The sequence below is a fragment of the Sorex araneus genome, chromosome 11 (assembly GCF_027595985.1).
Source record: "Sorex araneus isolate mSorAra2 chromosome 11, mSorAra2.pri, whole genome shotgun sequence".
NCBI lineage: Eukaryota > Metazoa > Chordata > Mammalia > Eulipotyphla > Soricidae > Sorex > Sorex araneus.
Genome location: NC_073312.1, coordinates 11,428,277 through 11,450,878, shown reverse-complemented (window position 1 = coordinate 11,450,878; position 22,602 = coordinate 11,428,277). Strand labels below are relative to the sequence as shown.

Here is a 22,602-nt window from a genome sequence, read left to right as displayed (position 1 = left end):
AGATGAAATGTGGGCAAAGTAAATAGAGCGCTTCCAAAGCATAAATTGAAAACGATCGTGATGGCTGTCACTTTATGATGGAAGATTATGGATTCTAGAGCCTGTGGATTCTTACTAATAAGAAGAAAATTAACTTTCCTCTCTGGATTACAATTCCCAGTGGCACAAATGTCCACTGCAAGCAGGAGAGAGAGCTCTGTGTTCCAGGGGACAGTAGAATTTTGCCTTGATCTTGCTTCCTCTCTGATGGGAGAGGAAGCGTACTAGAAGGTCAAAGGTTTGAAAGTTTCATATTTTTAGGTTGCTCAGTTTTGGAAGGATGACCAAACTATTTTGAAATATCTAGGAATATTGTATGATGTTAAGAACTAAATTAATTTTAGAATATTTTTGTTACTTTGTATTTATATCTTTTGGGGTTTTTGGTTCACATACAATGATGCTCAGGGCTTACTCATGGCTTTGTACTCAGGAATCACTCCTGGAGGGCTCAGGGTACCGTAAGGGATACTGGAGATGGAAACTAGTTCAGCCATGTGCAAGGCAAGCATCCCACTCAGTAGACTATTTATCCAGCCCCAATTTTAGAATACTTTTAATGTGACATACCTGTTGTCATGTAAGCCTTGCTTGTGTGTGTTGAAAATGTTTAAGGAAATGGAAGGGAGTGGGGGAAGGAGACCCAGTATTCATTGACTTAACTCTCAAATGACTCTACCAAGGAGCTATTCCAGTTCTTCTCTTACAGTTCAATCCTCAAATTCATGAGGGACTGAATGACATGTCCAGAACCAGTACAGCTATTGACTGAGAGACTTCTTAAAATGATGAGCCATTCTCCCTTGTCACTGCTCTCCTCTAGATAAAGATACAGGGACACCCACATGACCCTCTGCCCAAATTACTGTCCATCCAAAGTCAAAGAGAGAAAAAAAAAAGGAGGGGGGTCTGCTTAGCATTCAGTTTAAGGGGAAGGAACAGTTTGTTTCTCTTTGGTGGTGGTTTATCCAGAAATTTGGAAAAATGAAAATCCTGTTTGCTGTGGCACATCTGTTAGCCAGAGAAACAGTGACCCCGTGAGTAATAGCAACAAGGATCGGACAATTACAGAAAAACTTAGACTCTGCATGTGGACTTACAGCCCCAAATTCTAAGATCCTGGTTTAGTTTTAACCACACATTAGCTCTGAGACATGGCAATATGTAGGCATCCTGTATAAAATAATAGAATTAGGGCCAGGGAGATAGGTCACAGCTCAGAGGGGCATGTCTCCCTATATGTAGAAGGACCCACATTTGATAGCCAGCACCCTGTGGCTCCTTAATACTGGAGGGTGTAGTGCTGGTGACCCTAGTACCCCTGATCCTAAGCAGCACTGCATTGCTGGACTCTAGTATTGAAACATCCAGATCAATGTGTCGGTTATGACCAACGTTGTTCCTTGGGTAACTTTATCTCCAGAAGCGAACAATGGGATTAGGTTAGACTTTTAGGGAATAGTGAATTTTTTGACATAGTAGAAGACTGTTTGCCCTGGAAGGTATAGCCCAGATCACTCTTGAACCCTGCTTTGTCACTGTGCCCTGGTATTCCTTAGACCTCCCACTTGAGGTTTGAAATGTATCTTTGTGCCATCGTGAGTTGAGAGAATTTGATTAGTGTATAAAAGAAACAAAAAGTAATCTAAGGACCAAAAAATATGAAGAAAGTCATTATGGATAATTAAAATATACTGCAGAAGTGATTATAGTGCCCTAAAAGTTAGCTCGAATCATTTCAGGAAAGAACTGTTGAAAACAAGTACTCATAAAAGTCAGAATCCATGGGCATGAAAAATGAGACCCCCGATACTGAATGGCCAATGTACTTTTCTTTTCTTTTTCTTCTCTCCAACTACCACTCTTTTCTGGAATTGACTGGTAAATAATTCTTGTGGTCAAAGAGAAAATAGGAAAAAGCAAGCAGTGCCACAGATCAACTTGCAGAGACAAAGAAGAATATCAAGATTGGTTTGGAATAAGCAAGTTGCCTTTGACACCACAAAACAACACACAAAAAAGAATTTTGTGGGTGTAAATAAGGATTAAGACAACCCCCCACAATTAATGGTGATGGTTGACATGAAGTCTGTATACAGCTGCCAAAGTATACAATATTTTGCTTCTCATCGGTCACACGTTTAGTTGTCTGGTTTTGCATAGATTTATGGGAATTTAGGGGGAGGTTAACCTGCATTGGCCAAGCAAGGGTGGATGGGAATTCTGAGTGACATAGAAATTTAGAGTCTGGGGAACTTTTGGAATAACCTTAGTAATTTTCTAGCTCTCTCTCACAGTTTTTGCAAAGTGAAATCTGGAGAGTCCAAAATGTTCCCACTTCGTCCCAGAAAACATGATTACACATCCTTCTGCCCCAGGACCCAGAAATGGGAGGCACAATGGGACTTCTCGGGCCTGATAAGGAAAATTGAGTAGCCTGTGAAAATAAGTCTCCTTACTAACAAATTCAGCAGAGCCTGACAAGCTACCCATGGCGTATTCAATATGCCCAAAACAATAACAAGTCTCACAATGGAAACATTACTGGTGCCCACTCGAGCAAATCGATGAACAACAGGATGACAGTGCTACAGTGCTACAAATTAGTAGGAACAATAATAGTCGAAGAAAAATGCAGGTCAAGGACACCAGGAATTCTTTCTCCCTTAAGTATTTTTTTTTCCAGAAGTCCACGTTCAAAGGCCAAATGCCCTCTTGTCAAATGCAGTTGGGAATATTAGTTAAGGTCTTGGTAAAAATTCCATGTTGTGCTGCTGGTCATTTACAGTTACTACCTTTTATAGTAAAATAGTGCCAGGGCACCTGCAAAAGGCACTTTCGAGTTTGAATATCTCTTCATTCTTTATAAGAGGCCCAGTGAAGGAGCAAGCACCAGCAATAATTAATGTCATTCTTAAAAGGCAAAGCTTGATTATCATCACATTAATTCCTTACAACCAGAATGGTCTTTCTCTGGGGTTTTTCCTGCAAAGAATCTACAGCCCTCTGAAAAGTGAGTAATTCATTTCCGTTTCTGCACTAGCCATTTGCAAATAAACACAACCCATTAAACTGGAGGGTTGTCCCTAGCTGGGGGCATCCAGATAACAGCTGTCACACAGGTAGAGCGAGAGTGAGAGCGAGAGAGCGAGAGAGAGAGAGAGAGAGAGAGAGAGAGAAAGAGAGAGAGAGAGAGAGAGAGAGAGAGAGAGAGAGAGAGAGAGAGAGAGAGAGAGCTCCTTCTCCTTCAGAGCTGAGAGAGCTGACCCTTCCCTCAAGACTCCCAGGAGGTGACGGAGGAGTTCTCAAGAGCTGCTGGACTCATTGTTTGAAAGTCGAGGAGGACTCAGTGGGCCTTTGCCCTGCGAGCCGACTGTCTGACCTAACCGAAGCTGAACCTTGAAAACCTTAAAGTCTGGATGCAGTGACCATACCCTCGGTTCCATTTATTCCATGCGCCAGGCAAGGTTCATCAAATCAATAACATGCCTGTGCCATCTGCTTTCCCCCTGCTCACCATCATCATGAAAAATGACTCCTAAGTGTTCTCTGAAGCAATTAGTGCTGAAGGCGGGCTGCGGTGGGGGGAGGCTGGAGCCACATTTGTATTCGAAACTTGACTAGCACGATGGAGAGGAAACTGTTGTCCATATTAATAGACACATAAAATGTATAAATGGGATGATTTGGTCTTACTCTATTTATGCATAATATTATTCCAGCACAGAAATGCCGAGCTGGGGAAGGCGCTGAAGTGGCATGTGGCTCCGCCAGCTGCTCACTGCCACAGCTGGTGACCCTGTCCCCAGCCTCCCTGGACAGACTGACTGTTCCTATAGGCTTTCCCAAAAGGCTCGCCGGAACTTCCGGGATGCATTCATTCTCTTACTTCACAATCTTCACTGATTTTTTTTTTTATCTCATTTCCTTCTGTCCTTTTTTTTTTTTTCCTTTTTTTGGCTCACACCCAGCAATGCACAGGGATTACTCCTGGCTCTGCACTCAGGAATTACTCCTGGCGGTGTTCAGGGGACCATATGGGATGCTGGGAATCGAACCCGGGTTGGCCACGTGCAAGGCAAACACCTTACTCGCTGTACTATCACTCTAACCCCTTGTTCTTTCTTTTTGTTCTCATCTTTCAAAAAAAATAGAGAACAACTAAATGCATTACTTCTCATCAGCCATCCACAGGGAAGAAGGCAGCTTAGAAGTCACCTCCGGCCTTCATGTTAAGATGATCCTCCCCATTCTTGCATGCCTGTCTTGTAGAGCCTGTCTCCCAATGCTAGCCAGGTTATGCTTAGTAAAGAACTCTCCAGTCTATCCAGATACCTCTGGCTTCACAAATGGAAATCCTGAGGTCATTCTTTCCCTTCAATGGACATGAGAAAACTCAGGTGCACCCAAAGAGACTTTCTGAGCATCTCTCCTTTGTTCCACTGGCAGAGCCAGTGCTGATGCCCTTACTCCCTTCTCTGATCGACTGTCTGGTCCTGCTGGAAGTCCTGCTCCTCAGGACAGAGCTCTCCTGCAGGACGGTACTGTCCATCCCTGACCCTACCTGTACCGTGGATGCATGTTCGCTGTTGTCCTCGCAGGGGAACCGGGAGCACTTTACATTTCCCTTGTTTTATCTGATGTCTTGAGGTCATGCTTTTAAGTCTAATGCCAAACTTCTAAACCCCAGTCCTGTGTCTCCTGCCCACATCCATGTTCCTACGATATGATTCATTTAGGAAAACAATAGCACCTTTACATGGTTGGATTTCAAAGCAACTTTTGTGTGCCTGGTGTGAGTACATCTTGCCCCCGGCCCGGGCTGTCCCAAACTCTGTTTAGCCAGTGAGAGAATTTCTCATGAAACAGTCAGTCACCTCCTCTGTGGAACTTGTCCCCCGTCTCTACCCCTTTTCACTCCATTTCATTTCTTTGCTTCATTTCGAACTATGAAACCTGTATTATGCTGCCTCTATCCTACCCAGGTAAGTGAAGAGCAGGGATTGCCCTTATTATTTCTCCAGGGAGGAAGTGGAGCCTGGCACATAATAGAAAATCACTGTATTTGCTTCATTACTTTCCTTCTTTCTCTCACTCACCTGTCCTTTTGGGCACCAACTTTCCAGAGTCCAACTTTTGAGCCTACCTGCCACATTTTGCTCTTGTCCTTGCTGTATGTATTGTACTGTACATTGATTATTGATCTCCTCTTCTTTTAAAAATGGAAAGGCCTCCCCTGCTCTCTGCTCTGAAATTTGCCTCTGATGTAGAATGGCAATGTCACTGAAGTTACAGTGGCTGATCTGTCTCCTGCTGAGGGTGGTTGTACCATCCTGTCCCTGCAGACGTTTGTCACAAGTGATGCTGGTCATCACACAGTATCTGTGTTTTTGTTTGTTTGTTTGTTCGTTTGGTTTGGTTTGGTTTTATTGTATGTTTAATGGATTATTTTGTTTTTTGGTGTTGTTTTGTACATCTACAGAAATCTCATTTTGGTGATTTGGTTATTCCTAATCACTGTTAGGACCATCATTTCATGCTGTCCTAGAAAATGAATGCGGAGTCGGCACCCTCTTACATAGGGGCTTCTAGCAGGCTGGACTCTGTCTCCCTTTTTCCTGTCCATAGTGGGAATCACCAGCCCCTCAGTTCTCTGCTGGCTCTGACTGTTCATGTACAGTTTCTTTCAATCCTTGGTTGGCCCCGTGGCCTCCTCACTTCTGTTTGTTTGTGAAGATCTTTCAGATCAGCAATTCTTTACGAGCACAATTTTTCTTTCTTTTTTTTTTAATTTTATTGAATCACTGTGAGATAGTTACAAGCTTTCATGTTTGGGTTACAATCTCACAATGATCAAACACCCATCCCTCCACCAGTGCACATTCCCCACCACCAATATCCCTGGTATACCCCCCCTTTCGCACCCTCCCCTTGCCTCCATGGCAGACAATATTCCCCATTCTCTCTCTCTACTTTGGGCCATTATAGCTTTGCGACACAGACAATGGGAGGTCATCATGTTTGGTCCATTTTCTACTGTAGGCATGCATCTCCCATCCCAACTGGTTCCTCCAGCCATAATTTTCTTAGTGATCCCTACTCTATTCCTTCTGCCTTCTCCCCTCTGCTCATGAAGCAGTCTTCCAGCTATGGGGCAATCCCCCGACCCTTGTATCTACTGTCCTTGGGTGTCAGCCTCCACAAATGAGTGCAGTCCCTCTATGTCTGTCCCTCTCTTTCTGACTCATTTCACTTAGCATGATACTTTCCATGTGTATCCATTTACAAACAAATTTCATGACTTCATCTCTCCTAACAGCTGCATAGTATTCCATTGTATAGCTGTACCAAAGTTTCTTTAACCAGTCATCTGTTTTAGGGCACTCGGGTTGTTTCCATATTTTGGCTTTGTGAACAGTGCTGCAATGAATATATAGGAACAGATGTCATTTCTACTGTGCTTTTTTGCATCCTTGGGATACATTCCCAGAAGTGGTATTGTGGGGTCATATGGAAGCTCAATTTCTAGTTTTTGAGGGACTGTCCATATTGTTTTCCAGAAAGGCTGGACCAATCGGCATTCCCACCAACAGTGAAGGAGCGTTCCTTTTTCCCCACATCCATGCCAACACTGGTTGCTTTTATGAACACAATTTTTCAAACTCTTTGAGTCTCTCTTTTGTACATTATTGTGCGTATGTGCAGAACCCAGCCAATCTCCCAAAGCCAAGCTCCTGTGAAGTGCCTAAAGGAGATGCTGTCTTTCCCTTCATGTCTCCAGGGCCAACTCTTCATGTCTCCAGGGCCAACTCTGGCTTCCATGAATAGTTTTCCATCCCCCTACACTCCAGAATTGTCAGCCTAATCTCCATATCTTCCATGACTAGCATAGCCTTGTTAGGACACTGATGTTCCATCTGAGCCCCTCCTCATTCTCCTTTTTTTTTCCTGCATGCATTAAACATCTTCTTAACTAATGCAAAATCAAACAATACACAGCAATACCATTTCTCGCCGTCATTTTAGTGAATTAAAGCGAAATACAACACTACATTGCTGATGAGAGAGCAAACTGGTTCATCCCCACTGGTGCAGGGAGTTGGGTACCACCCAACCAAACAACTCTGCTAGCAGCAGCCCTACTTTTAGGAAATATACCCTAAAATATACCTCCAGCAGGATGAAAATATTCACATGCCATTTAAGTGAGCATACGTAGGAAAGCAGAAAAATACATTATATTCTCAAAATACAGGTCGAAGCAGCTAAAAATAAAACATGAGGAAGGTCTCTGTGATGCAATATAAAATTCTTTCCAGGATGTATTATTAAGTGAGGGCATAAAGTGCAAAAGAATAGCTGGAGTACATTATCCTTCATGTAAGAAATAGGAGATTTAAGAGCATACACAGACACCTACTCAATTTTGCAAAATATTGGAAGGGAGATAAAACAAAAACTAATAAGATCAGCTATATACAGGGAGTTGAGTATGAATGGAGAATAAGAAATGGAGAATGAGAGAGGGAATCATTGGAATTCTGAGGGGTACTGTTTTAAGGCGTCTTTTTGTAAATTTGACTCTTTGAAACCTTGTAATCGTTCCCATACCCAACGAGTAAGTTAAATCTCACACGGGAGAACCCCCAAGGAATACAAGCCATGCCCCCCCAAATGAATCTAAATGTTTTACAAGAGCATAATACAAGCACACTGAGAGGCTAAGGTGGAAAGAGCCACCAAAGTAACTTGGGAAAATAATGTTCTGGCTTTGCACTGTTAAGGCTAGCGTCAAAAATAATTGTACACATACATTGTACAATAGCTGGTACATTACATTTGCTTCCTGTGGAAACGGTTCTGATAGTACTTTATTTCTCCACTAGGACTGAACAAAGAAGTAAGTACATTTTGAGTAAATGAGAGCCAGCTTTCTCATAGTGAGAGAAATGATACATGTTAGGCATGTACGCTGTGGTACGGAATGAATTCTGAGGGGCCAGATTGGAACTAAAGGGTTGAGAATGAACCCATTCACATACAAGCATACAGGGATGAGTAGATAGATTAAATATCACTTGTAGTCCCGTTGATCTTCGATTTGCTTGAGCAGGCGCCAGTAACATCTCCATTTGTCCCTATCTTGAGCTAGTGTAGCCCACTGATACCTGCTCGCTCCAGGAACAGAAAACCTCAAATCGTTCATTCAGAGAGATTAAATATATAGATAGATAATAGATAGATAAGTAGATAGATGAGATAGTATATATGTACAGTTTCACAGCTGTGTTTTCTGAGAGGGTCGGGAAGTATTGATAATGCATAGCAATAAATACACTTAATGTCCACATTTTTATTGTTTAGCCCCATTGCCCACTCAAAGGGACCCAGGTTTTGTTTTACTTTATTTTGTTTGGAGAAACAGTTAACTACCAAGTCTTGGAAAGGGAAATAGAAATTAAGCCTGCCACATCTTATGGATCTAGAGAATAAATTCTTAGAGAACTGTGAGGATTCTCACAGGAAAAGGTGCCAACCCAGAGGAGCACCAATAATTAAAGCTAGAATAACTGAGCATCAAAATAAACATTGTAATGGATTATAGCTCAGAGAATAACTTAAATGTTAATGAGTCCCTGCTAACATAGATGTATAATTGATAAATAAGTGGAAGAGAAGAGGCAACTTTCTTTTTAGTGAAATTCTAATTAGTAAATATATAAAGAATAGGGAAAATAGGAAAATGACCATTAGACAAATGCCATCACAGTAATTGCTAAAGGCAAGAACCATTGATGGAATCCAAATTAGTGAGAGAAAACATAATGTAAACCAGCACATCTGCAGAGTGTCAAAGAACCTTATTAATTACAAAGGGAAAAATAATAATGTCAGGAAAATGTAGCAGACATGACCTTATTCAAATGATTACTGTTTTTATCATGAGTAGTATGTCATAAAATTCAAATATCTCTGATTGGTTGCACAGAAAACAATAAAATATCTCTTCTGTAGCTTTCTCTCAAATGCATAACACTTGAATGAGACAAGGGCAAATGAATCCAAATGGAAAAACAGACTAGCAAACAAACTGACCAGAACCTTTCAAAAGTGCCAAGAGAGTGAAAAGCAAAGAAAGAGGACGAATTGACACAAATTTGAGACTGATGGCATCAATGTGCAATAAGATCCTGAATTAAATCCTAGCATAGAAATAAAACATTAGTGGGCAAGTTGTTGAAAGGCAAGTGAGCTTTTGTAGATAAGCACCTCCCTGATAAATAAATATCACTGTATATAAATAAATATATTAATGTTTATATTCTAGGTTAGATCAACATAATGTGATTATGTGAAATACTATCAAAAAAGGTGGTGAAGGGCAGACGACAACTCTAGGCTCCTTTGTAAGTTTTCTGTAAGTCTAAAATCAGTTCAAAATGAAAGGTTACCCAGAAAGTGCTTATCAGATCTCATCTGAAAATGGCTCATATTCCAAATATTCATCTGTCTATTAAAGGTTACATTCCCTAACAGATGGACACTGGGATCATCTTCAAGCTTATTCATTCTAAAGTGTGTGTTTATGCATGTGTGTGTGTGTGTGTGTGTGTGTCTGTCTATCTGTCTGTCTGCCTATTGCCTATCTGCCTGTCCACCTCACTGTCTCCTATGACATAAACAATAAACTCTTGCTCTCTTCCTTTGACACTTAACCAAGGTGGGGAGGGGGGCCATGAATCAATGAATAATGAATTGATTAAAATATATGCTGCATATCAAGGGTCCCTATGCATGTGACTACATGCACACCCCACACATGCATGTTCAAGTATATACACTTGTTTAAACATTGAAAACTCTATTTTGGGGCAGAGCACACCTGGCTGTATTATTCTGGGCTCCAGGCTCAAGGATCACTTCTAGCAGCCTCGAGGGACCATATGGGGTGCTGGAGATCGAACCTGGGTCGATTTCATGCAAGATAAGCTTCCTTTCCATTGTGCTCTCTCCCCAGCCCCTATACATTTAAGACTTCTGTTCTAATCTCCGAAAATGCTTTCTAGAAAGCAAGTAGAGTCTTGTGGAAGAATAATTGCATGATGAGAAACAAAGGAAGGAGGAGAGGAGGAAGGGAGGGAGGGAGGGAAGGAGAAAGGGAGGGAGGAAGGAACAAAAGAGGGAAGGGAGGGAGGGATGAAGGAAGAAAGGAAGGGAGGGAGGGAGGGAGGAAAGAAGGAAGGAAGGAAGGAAGGAAGGAAGGAAGGAAGGAAGGAAGGAAGGAAGGAAGGAAGGAAGGAAGGAAGGAAGGGAGGGAGGGAGGGAGGGAGGGAGGGAGGGAGGGAGGGAGGGAGGGAGGGAGGGAGGAGAGAGAAAATGGGTGAATCTTTTTTGTAACAGCTTCCTTGTTTCTTCTGTCTTCCTTGGAAACAGACTAATTCTCATCAGGAATTATGCTGTTTCTCACTCTAAAGGGAAAAAAAATGAATTCACATATGGAGAGTGACACATGTATGAACCTTTGGTGTTTGAGTGTCTGTCCTGTGCTTCTGATCTTGAATTCCCTGTTTTCTCTGCTCATGATCTCTCCCGAAGAGATCAGCCTTGAAAGCTTTCTGTGCTTTGGTTTCAGTGGCCTGAGAGAATTGCTGTCACTGACCTGGGAACTCTCCCTTAGAATTTCTAGAGTGAGTCAGGAATGCCCACATGGTCATGAATTACAGTCTCCCCAAGATGCTCTCAAGTGTATTGGTGGAGCCATTCTTAAGTAGCGCCCTGGAATAAAAAAAAATAAGAGAAAGTTCTTAACTGATAACTTAAAGAGCAGCCATCGAGAAAATCATAATTTACAGAGCACAGCACTGTCCAGCACAACTTCAGGTGCAAGAGACAGAAAGACAGGCAGTAGATGCCACTTATTCTTGCTGCAAAAAAGAAGCAAAAAATTTATTTTCTGCATCTTTTACAGCTAAATAAAGCAAGCTTCAGATAGATTATTTTCCTTACCCCAAGTTTTTAGTTGCCAAAGATTTTCAGTGAGTTGGAGAGCGGACTTCCAAGCGGGGTCTTTGTGATCCTATGCTCCGAGTCCTGACGCTAAGTGTCAAGTTGCTCACTCACATAGTGATGTAGGAGACCAACTAGAATGGAGGATACTATTGTGTAGGTGTCTCTGTGCTCTCTTCTTGTCTCTGGCTCTTGATTTTTAAACCATGTATTCATTATTATTTTGCCCATTAGCCTGCCTTTTTTTTTTTAAATATTAACTTCATGTGGAAGTGTTTTCTTGAAGACTGCTTTCCCTCTTGAGGACACGTTTGACCGTAAATGAGAAAGCACAAGATTTCTAATGTAATGTGAGAAACAAGGTTCTTAAAAGCTTAAAATAAGATGAAGATACATATTTATCCTTAAAAGCTTAAAACAAGACAAAGATGCACATTTACTGCATTATTTGTGGATATAAGGTGTTGCCATATTTTTGTTAAAGCTTTGAAAAATGTTTTAAATAAGAAAGCTGTCTAAAGACCAGAAAGGAATTTAGAAGCTCATTCTTATTAAATCAGCCTTCAATTATATTGGCACAGACAAGTTGTACTAAACAATTATAGCAGGTGGGGCTACTGAGGCAAATGCTATTTTTGTTATGATTCGTTCTTCAATTTAGAAACTATACGGACTGGGCAATGACACAACGAGTAGGGCATTTGCCTTGCACGCAGCCGACCCGGGTTCAATTCCTCCATCCCTCTCGGAGATCCCGGCACGCTACTGAGAGTATCCCACCTGCACGGCAGAGCTTGGCAAGCTACCCATGGCTTATTCAATATGCCAAAATCAGTAACAGCAAGTCTCACAATGGAGATGTTACTGGTGCCCTCTTGAGCAAATCGATGAACAACAGGATGACAGTGCTACAGTGCTACTCAGTAGATAAGCCGTGGTGTTTATTCTGAGGTGAATAAACATATCACACACGTGTGCACACTGTACCATTTATTACTTAATCATAAGTCATTTCTATGATAATTCATTTTTTATACTTTCTCATTTAATCTTTATTTTTCTCACCTAAAGGCAGCATAGAAAACTAAAGCAAAAACACAAGAAATTTGTTGAGCTTACACTTCCTGTGCTCTGTGGTCATTGTTCTCTATTTTAATATTTTGGGGCAGGGGAAAGAACTAAAAGAAAGAGATATGAAAGAGCGATTCAGGGATGAAACATTATTTTCTCTCTTGTCCCCAAGCGCGGTGGATTCACACTCAGGCTTTGTTGCTGCTGAAGCACATCCACTTCTGCGTCCCGTAATTGGGAAATTTACATCACGTGTGTCGCCAGCGGCTTAAGGAAGCCACTGATAGCAGATTCAGGAAATCCTGGGAATTTCAGGCTTGCTCAGACTAATTGGTCTGATCAATTTAAAAAAAATGCTCCTGAAAAAAATCAAGCCAAGCCTTTACTGGTAACTCTGAATTCTGAACACTAAGATTAATGTCATTGTCTTTCTAAGATTCCTATTTTCACAGTTTTGTTGTTGTTGTTTTTAAGTAACATACTTGTCCTTTGGAAAAGTGAAAGCACATTGTCCTTTGAAAAACTCATTAGTGTTAACCTGGTCACATGAAAGTTACCTGTTACCTGAAATTCCACTTGCAAATGTTAGCTGTTTCAGGAAATGAAATCCCACTGTTATATCTTCTTAGAACAATAGAATTTCATGTTGTCACTTGTTGGCTTGGGTGTCATCTTGATAATACATCGAGGAATTTCAAGCAGCTAACTGCTTAAGCATTACCATCTCTCTCGTGTCATATAATCAGAGGCAGCTTCCATTTATTTACACCGTCTTTAGGAGCAAAAGAATAGTCGGAGCCAAGGTCAACGCCAGCTTACTGGAAGCAGAGGATGGGCAAGCAGCAAAGGGTTCCTGGGAGGGATTTTTTCACTTCCTCCCACCCACAATTAGCATCATCAGCATCCAACAACTAGAATTCTTCTTGTGCAATGCCCACTTCATTCATCATCAAACCTATCCACAGACTGAGATGACACAGGTTCTCACCATCATTATTTTTGGACCTTGATTTATTTTTAGCATTAGGAATGGGACTGCTGATTTTTATACCGACACTTTGACGCTTTTACATCGAATGGGTCACTTCTGCCTCCCAGGCTTTTGAAGGGTTAAATATACTTGCATGAGTGATACAGTAATTAATGTTTTGTAAATGGGGAGGACTCTGGGACTTGTCATCATTCTTGCTTCTGCCACTTCTTTCTTGTTCATCTTTTTGCGGCCAAACTAATCATGTAAGTTATTATATGTTCTCTAACTTATATGATATCTTAGTGTCACTCTCTCACGTGATCATTGATTGAGATGGTGTTTTCACTCATTTGCCATGCTTTTATCTCGTTAATGGAATCCAGAAGGTATGCTGAAATTTTCAGGGTTATTAGCAAGGAAAGGGGAACAACCAATGAACACCTCACCTTTTGTGCATTATTAATTATCTGTGTGTTTAAAGGCACAAGTCAGTTTCGTTTTTTTGTTTGTTTTGAGTTTTTGAGTCACAGTGGTGGTCAGGGTTTACTCCTAGCTCAGTGCTCAGGGATCACTCATGGGCGGCTTGGGGGGCCTTAGAGGGGGCCGGGGAATCTAACCCGGATCAGCCATGCAAGGCAAGCACCCTACCCACTGTACTATTGCTCTGGCCCCTAGTTTTCTGGTTTTTTTTTCTCTTCGGGTCACACCCAGGGAGACAGGAGTTACTCCTGGCTCATGCACTCAGGAATTACTCCTGGTGGTGCTCGGGGGACCATATGGGATGCTGGGAATCGAACCCCGGTTGGCCGAGTGCAAGGTAAACGCCCTACCTGCTGTGCTGTTGCTCCAGCTCCTGGCCCCTAGTCTTTACCTAAAGAATTGAAGGTCCCCATTGTGAGGATTTTATCAGGGTTCAGATTAATTGGCTTAAAAGTAGGCATCGGGATGATTTGTTTCTGTTTATATTTGTAAGGTATATTTGTCAGTAGTGAGAATCCTCAATTTTTGTGGACGTGCCCTCTGTGAGTTTGGTACGCAGGCAGATGAATATAAGCAGGTGATTGAATACATGTTTATGTACATTTAGTCCCCTCCAGAGGTGCTGGGGACAGCAGGTGGGTTGGGAGACTGGAAGAGGGTACAGGGGAGTTCAGATATTTGCTCTGGAAAGGGAGGTTTTGTTCCCCTTCTTCTGCCCATCCCGCTGTGGTCACCACACTCAGATAGCTGCTCATGATATTTCTGGTTGATTGGTTAATTTTCTGATGATAAACTTAATGTATTTTCATTGGAGACAGTTTATAAAAGAGAAAACAAAATCTTAACAAATTAAAGTTAATCCAGCAAAGAATTATTTCCTCCCTAGACCTTAGATACTGTGAGATATTTTTTCTTTTTACATCAGTGGGAATATTTTTAATGAAATTCTGTATTCAACTTCTTCACTGAATAGTATATAATGAGAATTTCTTTGTGTCATTAAAAATTCTTCAGAAACATAATTTTAATGATGGCATAATATGCCATTTTATGGATGAATCATAAACTCCTTAATGATTCCCCTCTTCTTAGCTATTTATGTTGTTCACAGGCTTCTACTTCTTCTGTTTTTGGTATTGTGTATAATGTGATAAAGATTTCCATGTAAACCTTTTGTCCTCCACATCTCTGATTATTTCCTTGGAACATAATATTAGAACTTTCTTTTGAAAAAAATTTCAAGACATGTTCTTGGGATGCTTTGGGGAAAACTTCACTGATTTACTCAGTCAACTGGGGCATTTCTGAATGTCATGAGAACTACCGTAGTAAATTGTGGCCACATCTCCACCCTAAGGAAAATGCCAGTGGGATTTAAGAAGACAGTGAGATTCCACAGTAGAGACCTGAGTGGAAGTTGACACCCAGAAGTTCTGCCTGCATCACAGACCCCACTACACAGTGAATGAAGGCCACATAGCAAGTCATCTGCAAAGCAGGCAGGAGAACCGGCTAATCAACTCTCCCATGTAACATCTCACCCATCTGGGAGAGTGCTCTTGTTCTTTACACTCTAAATCCCCAATATAAGCCCTAGACTATTCCCCCGGGAGCCTCCCCTGAGTGTCCCAGCCTGAAACTAGGAGTACCAGAATCCAGAGCCAAGACTTTATCCTCATATTCAGGATATCCTAACAAATCCGTCTTTTTTTTTTTGCTTTTTGTTGTCACACCCAGTGATTCACAGGGGTCACTCCTGGCTCTGCACTCAGGAATTACCCCTAGTGGTGCTCAGGGGACCATACGGGATGCTGGGATTCAAACCCAGGTCGGCCTCATGCTAGGCAAACGCCCTACCCGCTGTGCTATCACTCCAGCCCCATCTTTATCTGGTTACTCAGCTATAATCTGAATAGCTTTATACATTAATCAGGTATTTATGAGAAGCAATAAGACTTGAAAATGAGTAAGAGCCTGGCTTTTGGAGCCAGACTGCCTAAGGCTTCACTCCTAGCTCTGCCATTTAATAGCTGTGTGATCATGGCCAGGTTACTCAAGGCATCTGCGTCTCAGTCTTCTCTGCTAATGACTAATGGTCATAGTCCATCCCAGTAGGATTGCTGGGAAATAAAATAGGTTAATTCCTAGAGAGCACATGATAGCAAAAACGCTCTATCTAACCTTTAAGAATCCCTGTTTTCTCTATTTCAGTTTTTCAGTTTACTAAGAAATCGCTTGAACAGGTGAACAGATAATGTCAGACAACACAAACATATTTTATTTTTTTATTTATTTTTTTTTTGGTTATTCTTTTTTTTTTTTTTAATTTATTTATTTTTAATTAGAGAATCACCGTGAGGGTACAGTTACAGATTTATACACTTTTGTGCTTATACTTCCCTCATACAAAGTTTGGGAACCCATCCCTTCACCAGTGCCCATTCTCCACCACCCGTAAACCCAGTGTCCCTCCCACCCTCCCCAGTCCCATCTCCCCCCCACCCCACCCTGCCACTGTGGCAAGGCATTCCCTTCTGTTTTCTCTCTCTAATTAGCTGTTGTGGTTTGCAATAAAGGTGTTGAGTGGCCGCTGTGCTCAGTCTCTAGCCCTCATTCAGCCCGCAACTCCCTTCCCCCATATGGCCTTCGACTACAATGTAGTTGGTGATCGCTTCTCTGAGTTGACCTTTCCCCGGAACGTGAGGCCAGCCTCGAAGCCATGGAGTCAACCTCCTGGTACTTATTTCTACAGTTCTTGGGTGTTAGTCTCCCACTCTGTTATTCTATATACCATAGATGAGTGCAATCTTTCTATGTCTGTCTCTCTCTTTCTGACTCATTTCACTCAGCATGAAACTTTTCATGCCCATCCACTTAACTACAAAATTCTTGACCTCCTTTTTTCTAACAGCTGCATAGTATTCCATTGTATAGATGTACCAAAGTTTGCTCAACCAGTCATCCGTTCTGGGGCATTCGGGTTTTTTCCAGATTCTGGCTATTGTAAACAGTGCTGCGATGAACATACATGTGCAGATGTTGTTTCGATTGTACTTTTTTGCCTCTCTGGGATATATTCCCAGCAGTGGTATTGCTGGGTCAAATGGGAATTCAATATCTAATTTTTTGAGAGTCGTCCAAATTGTTTTCCAGAAGGGCTGAACCAGTCGGCATTCCCACCAGCAGTGAAGAAGGGTCCCTTTCTCCCCACATCCTCTCCAACAGCGGTTGCTTTTGTTCTTTTGGATAACACAAACATATTTTAAAGCCATTGCTTGAACTCTGGAAAAAAGAAAGACAGCATTTTATATTTATACTTTGATTTGGTTTTGGGATCGCACCCAGCAGTGCTCAGGCTTGCTCCTGGTTCTGTGCTCAGGGATCACTACAGGCAGTAGTGCCAGGGATTCAACTGGGGCTGACCCCATACAAGTCACGTGTAGTTCAGAGTATGTGCAGTGTCATGCTTTAGCCCATGTCTCTCCCTCTCTCTCTCTCTGACCCAAAGAAATTTGTCTTTAAACTACGTTCTTAAAAATATTCCAGTTCTATACTAAAAAAATATGTATGTGACAGTAGTAAACTTTTGCCCCTCAACACTACTTAAAAGAATATCTTAGATTAGAAAACAAATATGAATGGCATTATCATCACCTGATAATTTTTTTCTTCATGCATGCTGCCAGAAGTTATACACTTTATTATCAGATATTTTAAAATTCTAGGTTTCTCTTTAAGGCATGGAGTTTCCTAAATAATTACTTAAAAGTCCTAGAACTTTCCCATGACCTCTCAACCCATATGATAATGACCATGATAGCAAAATGTATATTTTCCTTTCAGAATGTTTCTTTATTTTTTTCGCTATGGTCATCTTTCTCTTAGATTTCATCTGGGCAAATGCCACTGATTTGTTCACAATCTGACAGTTCCAGGTTCGAAAGGACTTGGTCAGATTTTTCATTTCTTAAAAAAAAAATTGACAACACACTGAACAATTTAAAATGTAATTTCACTGACTGATCCTGGTGGACAAGTTGAGCTTAATGAAAAAGCATCCAAGTAAAGGAGCTATTCAAAGAAACAGGAACTGCTTGACCAGCAGAAATTTGACCATGGACTTGAGAGTCTATAAACCCTGGCCCATCGTGGATAATTGAAAGTCATAATCTTCCAGAGAACTTTAATTGAATATTTGGAAAATCTGTATGAAAATAAACTGAGTCAACTAAAGAAGAATAAACAACTTAAACTAAACAGTATAAATCTTCTAAAGAAGAATCCTAATTAAAAAGATATACTGCACTTCCTGGTCTTTGCCATTCTGTTTTCAATACTGTGCCACAGGGAAAATACAACTGTTTCGAATCAAATAATTTAAAGTCTCCTGCTGGAATTTCAGGAAGGGTGCTCCCATTTTTCTCTCGCAGCTTGTTTTGGGGATAAAGAGTGCAAATTATTCAGACACCAATCAGATTTATCATTCTGTACCTTCTGATGACATCCATCTGTTTATCTAAGAAGCCATTAAAGACTTATTGAGTTACAGCACTATGGAGAAAATTGGGTTATCATCTATGGTTAAATCCAATTCCTGCATCTGCCATCTTTTCAGCTTATGTGGTAGATTCTGAAATTACCCTGGCCAGCAGACCCACACTACAAGAATACATTTGCTTCATGGCCTTTTTTTTTTATGTCATTTCAAGAGAATTTCTAATGCATGAGCAATTTGTGGTTCAGAAAAATGTTGACAGAAAGATGTCAGTGCTTTCTCTTGTTAAAAGTTCAAAAGCCTAATAGGGACTGTGCCTACTTAAAAGTCTGATTCCAAAGCGGGGACTGTTCAGTTGCCAGATTTTGTATTTAGGTAGGACTGTGGGAAGAAGGGAAGAAAAAACAAAACAGAAAGACTTGACTCCAGTTCACCCAGATGGAATTGTGCTCATCAGAAGATAAAGATAAATTAATTATCAAGTCAGAATACAAATGTGCCCATTCACACCGCCCCCCCAAAAAATTGAGTGTTCATCACAAATGGGGTTAAAGAAATACCAGCAGGTAAACTGATACGAGACAAAGGATGTAATCTTCCTCAGAAGCGCTAGGTAGGAGTTCGGGGCTTATCTGGACCCTGTCAGCAGTCGAAGCAATACGAAAAAGTCATATTTTCCGAGCTGGCTGAAGAGACAGCAGACTGTGCAGAGAAAACTAACTGAAATAAAGTGACTATTTGCAGCTTCCTGGAGTTCCTCTTGCAAGGTCCCCTGCCCGGGTCTCCTCCCCCCACCACACTCCCCCCCATCCCACCCTGCTCCCCACCCCCCAGCAAGAGAGAGAACAACTGTAAATCAAGCAGATACTTCAGTCGGCCACTTTTTCTAGCATTTGTCAGGGAAATAACGAAGAAGAGCCCAGGAGTAAAACATTTCTTTGATTTGTTTATGTAAATCAGAACAGGATTCTGGGAAGCCCCCATTTTCTGGGAATCTTGGAGGCTTCCAGCATAGCTGCTCTGTCTTAAAATCTAACTGTCCGCACGGTTTATTGGCCATTTAGGGAGACCCTTCCGCTCGTATTTCACAGTGTCCTTTTATTGTTTTCCTCCGTGCAAGATAAGTGCCCCGGAAGGAGCCGCGGGAGCAGAGCGCAGTGGAGCATCACCCGCTGGCTCCGACGGGCTGGATGTGGTTGGTGGTGGGTTTCCGAAGGATACTCGAGGCGTGGCCCCCCCGATGGCTAATTTCTGCTTCTGTGTAGCCTGCCTGTGCTTCCAGCAGAGCTTTTGCGGTGGTTGTTTTCTCTAAGCCCCCTGTGATGCTGCTTCGAGCAAAAAGCGCAATCTGACCTCCTAGATTTGGGGGCATGAGAAATATCTTGAGCGTGTCTTCTTTTTTTTTTTTTTTTTTTTTTTTTGCTTTTTGGGTCACACCTGGCGATGCACAGGGGTTACTCCTGGCTTTGCACTCAGGAATAACCCCTGGCCGTGCTCAGGGGACCATATGGGATGCTGGGATTTGAACCCGGGTCGGCCGCGTGCAAGGCAAACGCCCTACCCGCTGTGCTATCGCTCCAGCCCCCGTGAGCGTGTCTTCTTCCTTTTACTCCATTCACCCCCAAACGTGAGTTTGAGTAAGACTGAAAACGCCCTTGTTTGGGGAGGAGAAACGGTCCTCTGACTCCGGGAACTGCGTCTCTTCATCACGCCCCTCCCACTCAGGCTCCCTCAGCTCTGACCTTGTCTTCAGGTAGTTTTGGGTTGGTAAAAGAGAGGACTGAGAACTGTTTGGAAGTGGAAGAAGAAAACATGTTTTATTCAAGAGGTTTTGTCTAAGATCTACTTTATTAGTTGTCTGCTAGCTAAATGTTTTGACTTTCCAGCAGAATGGCAGTAGAAAATGCACTGGCAGCTTTTCTTGCATTCATTCACTCAAAGACTAGCTTCAAATTACTAAGCTCTGTAACACTGTCTTCTGATTGTTCGTCGATTTGCTCGAGTGGGCACCAGTAATGTCTCCATTATGAGACTTCTTGTTAGTGTTTTTGGCATATTGAATACGCCACGGGTAGCTTGCCAGGCTTTGCCATGCGGGCGGGATACTCACAGTAGCTTGCCGGGCTCTCTGAGAAGGATGGAGGAATTGAACCCGGGTCAGCTGCGTACAAAGCAAATGCCTTACTAGCTGTGCTATCGCTCCAGTCCTCAAAGTACTAAACTCAGTTAAAATCATGCTGGTTACCAGAGGAAAAGAAATGGGTTGAGAGAAATAAGTAAAGAATTCTTGTGGGAAAAAAATCCTTTTTGGTAAAAATGGTGATATATTACATACTTCTGTATAGGTTTGTAGCCCGTCCCCTGAATTCTGTAGTACTGTAAACCAGTGGTAAGTCCAGGAAAATGTTTCATAAAAGACTCATTTCAGAATGCCAGTGGACTTTTTCACCATATTATTTTTGGTCACTTAGTCTTCTTGTTCAGCTAGGAAAACTGTTATTGAAAATTCTTAAAGGATCCTTCCAATCATTTCAGCAATTCAACCATTTACCCAAATACAAGTAACTGCCAATAACTGGCATCAGGGTTTTGAAGATGTGGGATGATAACTGGGATCAGTAGGTCTGGGGAAACCAAAATATGACAGAACTGCTGGAACTCCTACTTTCTTAAATCTCCTTAACCTGTCACCCTACACAGCTCTCTGTGGTTTCAGCACAGCTCTAGTGTGTGAGTCCAACAGGCTGAGGAAGAGCCAGTGTCTTATTTTGGTGACACCTGTTCTGCTTTGTTGCTTGTCCTGATACTTCTTCAAAGTTCAGAAGCCAAAGTCACAGGGGGTTTGTGCTTCCAGGGCTAAGTTCTTCCAGTTTGACCTTTACAACCCCAGTGGCCCTTTCTGTCAGCTGAGATTATCACCCAATTCTGGCCACTGTCTCTGAAGCAACACCATCCCCCACCATCCTTCAGGAGACATGCCTCATTTTTGGCTGCCAACCCCCATGGGGCAATGGAAACTAAGGATAGTGTTTTCCTTCTAAAGGACTCTCATAAAGAATTCATTTCTCAACTCTCTGACACTGTATTTTTTTATTAAAGTTAATTATGAACAAGTTTGGATTATAAATTATAGAGAGTACTTTTTCTGAGGAGACTATACTCTCCTGAGGCAGTTAGTCAATATTCAAAATGTCTATTTCAACACCAGATTTAAAAAATGAGATAGGAAAATCAGTGAATGTCACGAGCCCGAAATTTCTATGTTGGCAGCCTAATGGATAGGGTACCTACATAGAGGTCCCCAAAGTTAAACTCTAGAGTAATAGGAAGGGTGTCCTTAGAGGAAGGGAAAGAGGTACTGGGGATGCCTGTGCATAGAGAAAAGACCCAGTTGAGGACCCAGGATGAAAACCTTCTGCGAGTCACAGAGAGAGGCCTCAGGAGAAACACACACCAATGCCTTGGTCTTAGACTCTGTCTCCAGAATTGTGTCCTCTTGGTTACGCTGCTACTCACTCTGTGATATATCCTTTGGGAAGTTCCAATAGAACATCTACTAAAAATTCATTGGAGCCAGCAGAACTTGAGGTTTTTTTTAACTGGTGAACCGGCATTAGGCAGACAGTATAGAAGAAGGTCAGTTAAATCAAGGGACTGGTAAGCAGAGATGAGCCATAAATCAGTGATTCGGTGGCCGTTAGTTGCTAAGGAAGTTTGCCGATGATTAGAAGATCCTCACTCTCAGCAGACATCTGGGTCTGGTCTCCTCGGAATTGGGAGACCTTGGTAGGTTGTTGATCAGGGACCACCCTAAAAATGGGGATTTGAAGAAGATAAATTTTGCTGCAGTGTGCAAGTAATAATAAAAGGTTAAGACTAGAAGTGGAAAAGCAATGAGAAAATCATTAGAGCAATCAAAACAGGTAAGGGGCCAGGCAGTGTCAGAAGGGAAGGTACCTGATGAATTTGAAAGTCATTACAAACTAGTAATTGATACTACTTGATGAAAAAATTGAATTAAGTTGACCAATAACAATTCATTCTTTTTGTCTATCTCAGCGGTATACATCTCCACAGTGAACTTATGAAGGATATTTATGTTAATAGAAAAGTTCTTAATATAAGTTGATTTGAGAACTCATTGTCAATTGAATCAGGATAGCAAATTTTAGGTCTACCCTAAAAATATCTTACTGAATAGGACAACATTAAAAATTAGATAGTGTGTATAATAGAACACTCACATAGTTTAAATTTAGTGTCACTTTCAAGTTTGGGAAGCCACCTTGGATTTAGGTTATCCAAAGGACAAAGGGAAGGATGAGTTTAGGATCCATTTTTCTACAAAAGATCAAGAAATGGACAACCCAGCAAATCCCTCTAAATTAAGTGAAAGATGAGTCCACCGAGACAAAGATGGAAAATGGAGTTGAGAGAGGGTGAATTCTAAGGATCTGAGTGCCACTCATTCAAAAAATCATGTTGTTGATATGCACTGAATACCTATTACATGCTTAGTGTATTTCATGGATTATTT

General features: G+C 41.6%; 1 protein-coding gene across 1 annotated transcript in view; it reads left to right on the top strand.

The window, feature by feature from the left end:
- Nucleotides 1-22,602, top strand: part of ATRNL1 (attractin like 1) — a 749,151-nt gene that overhangs the window by 639,706 nt on the left and 86,843 nt on the right. The window lies entirely within an intron of this gene.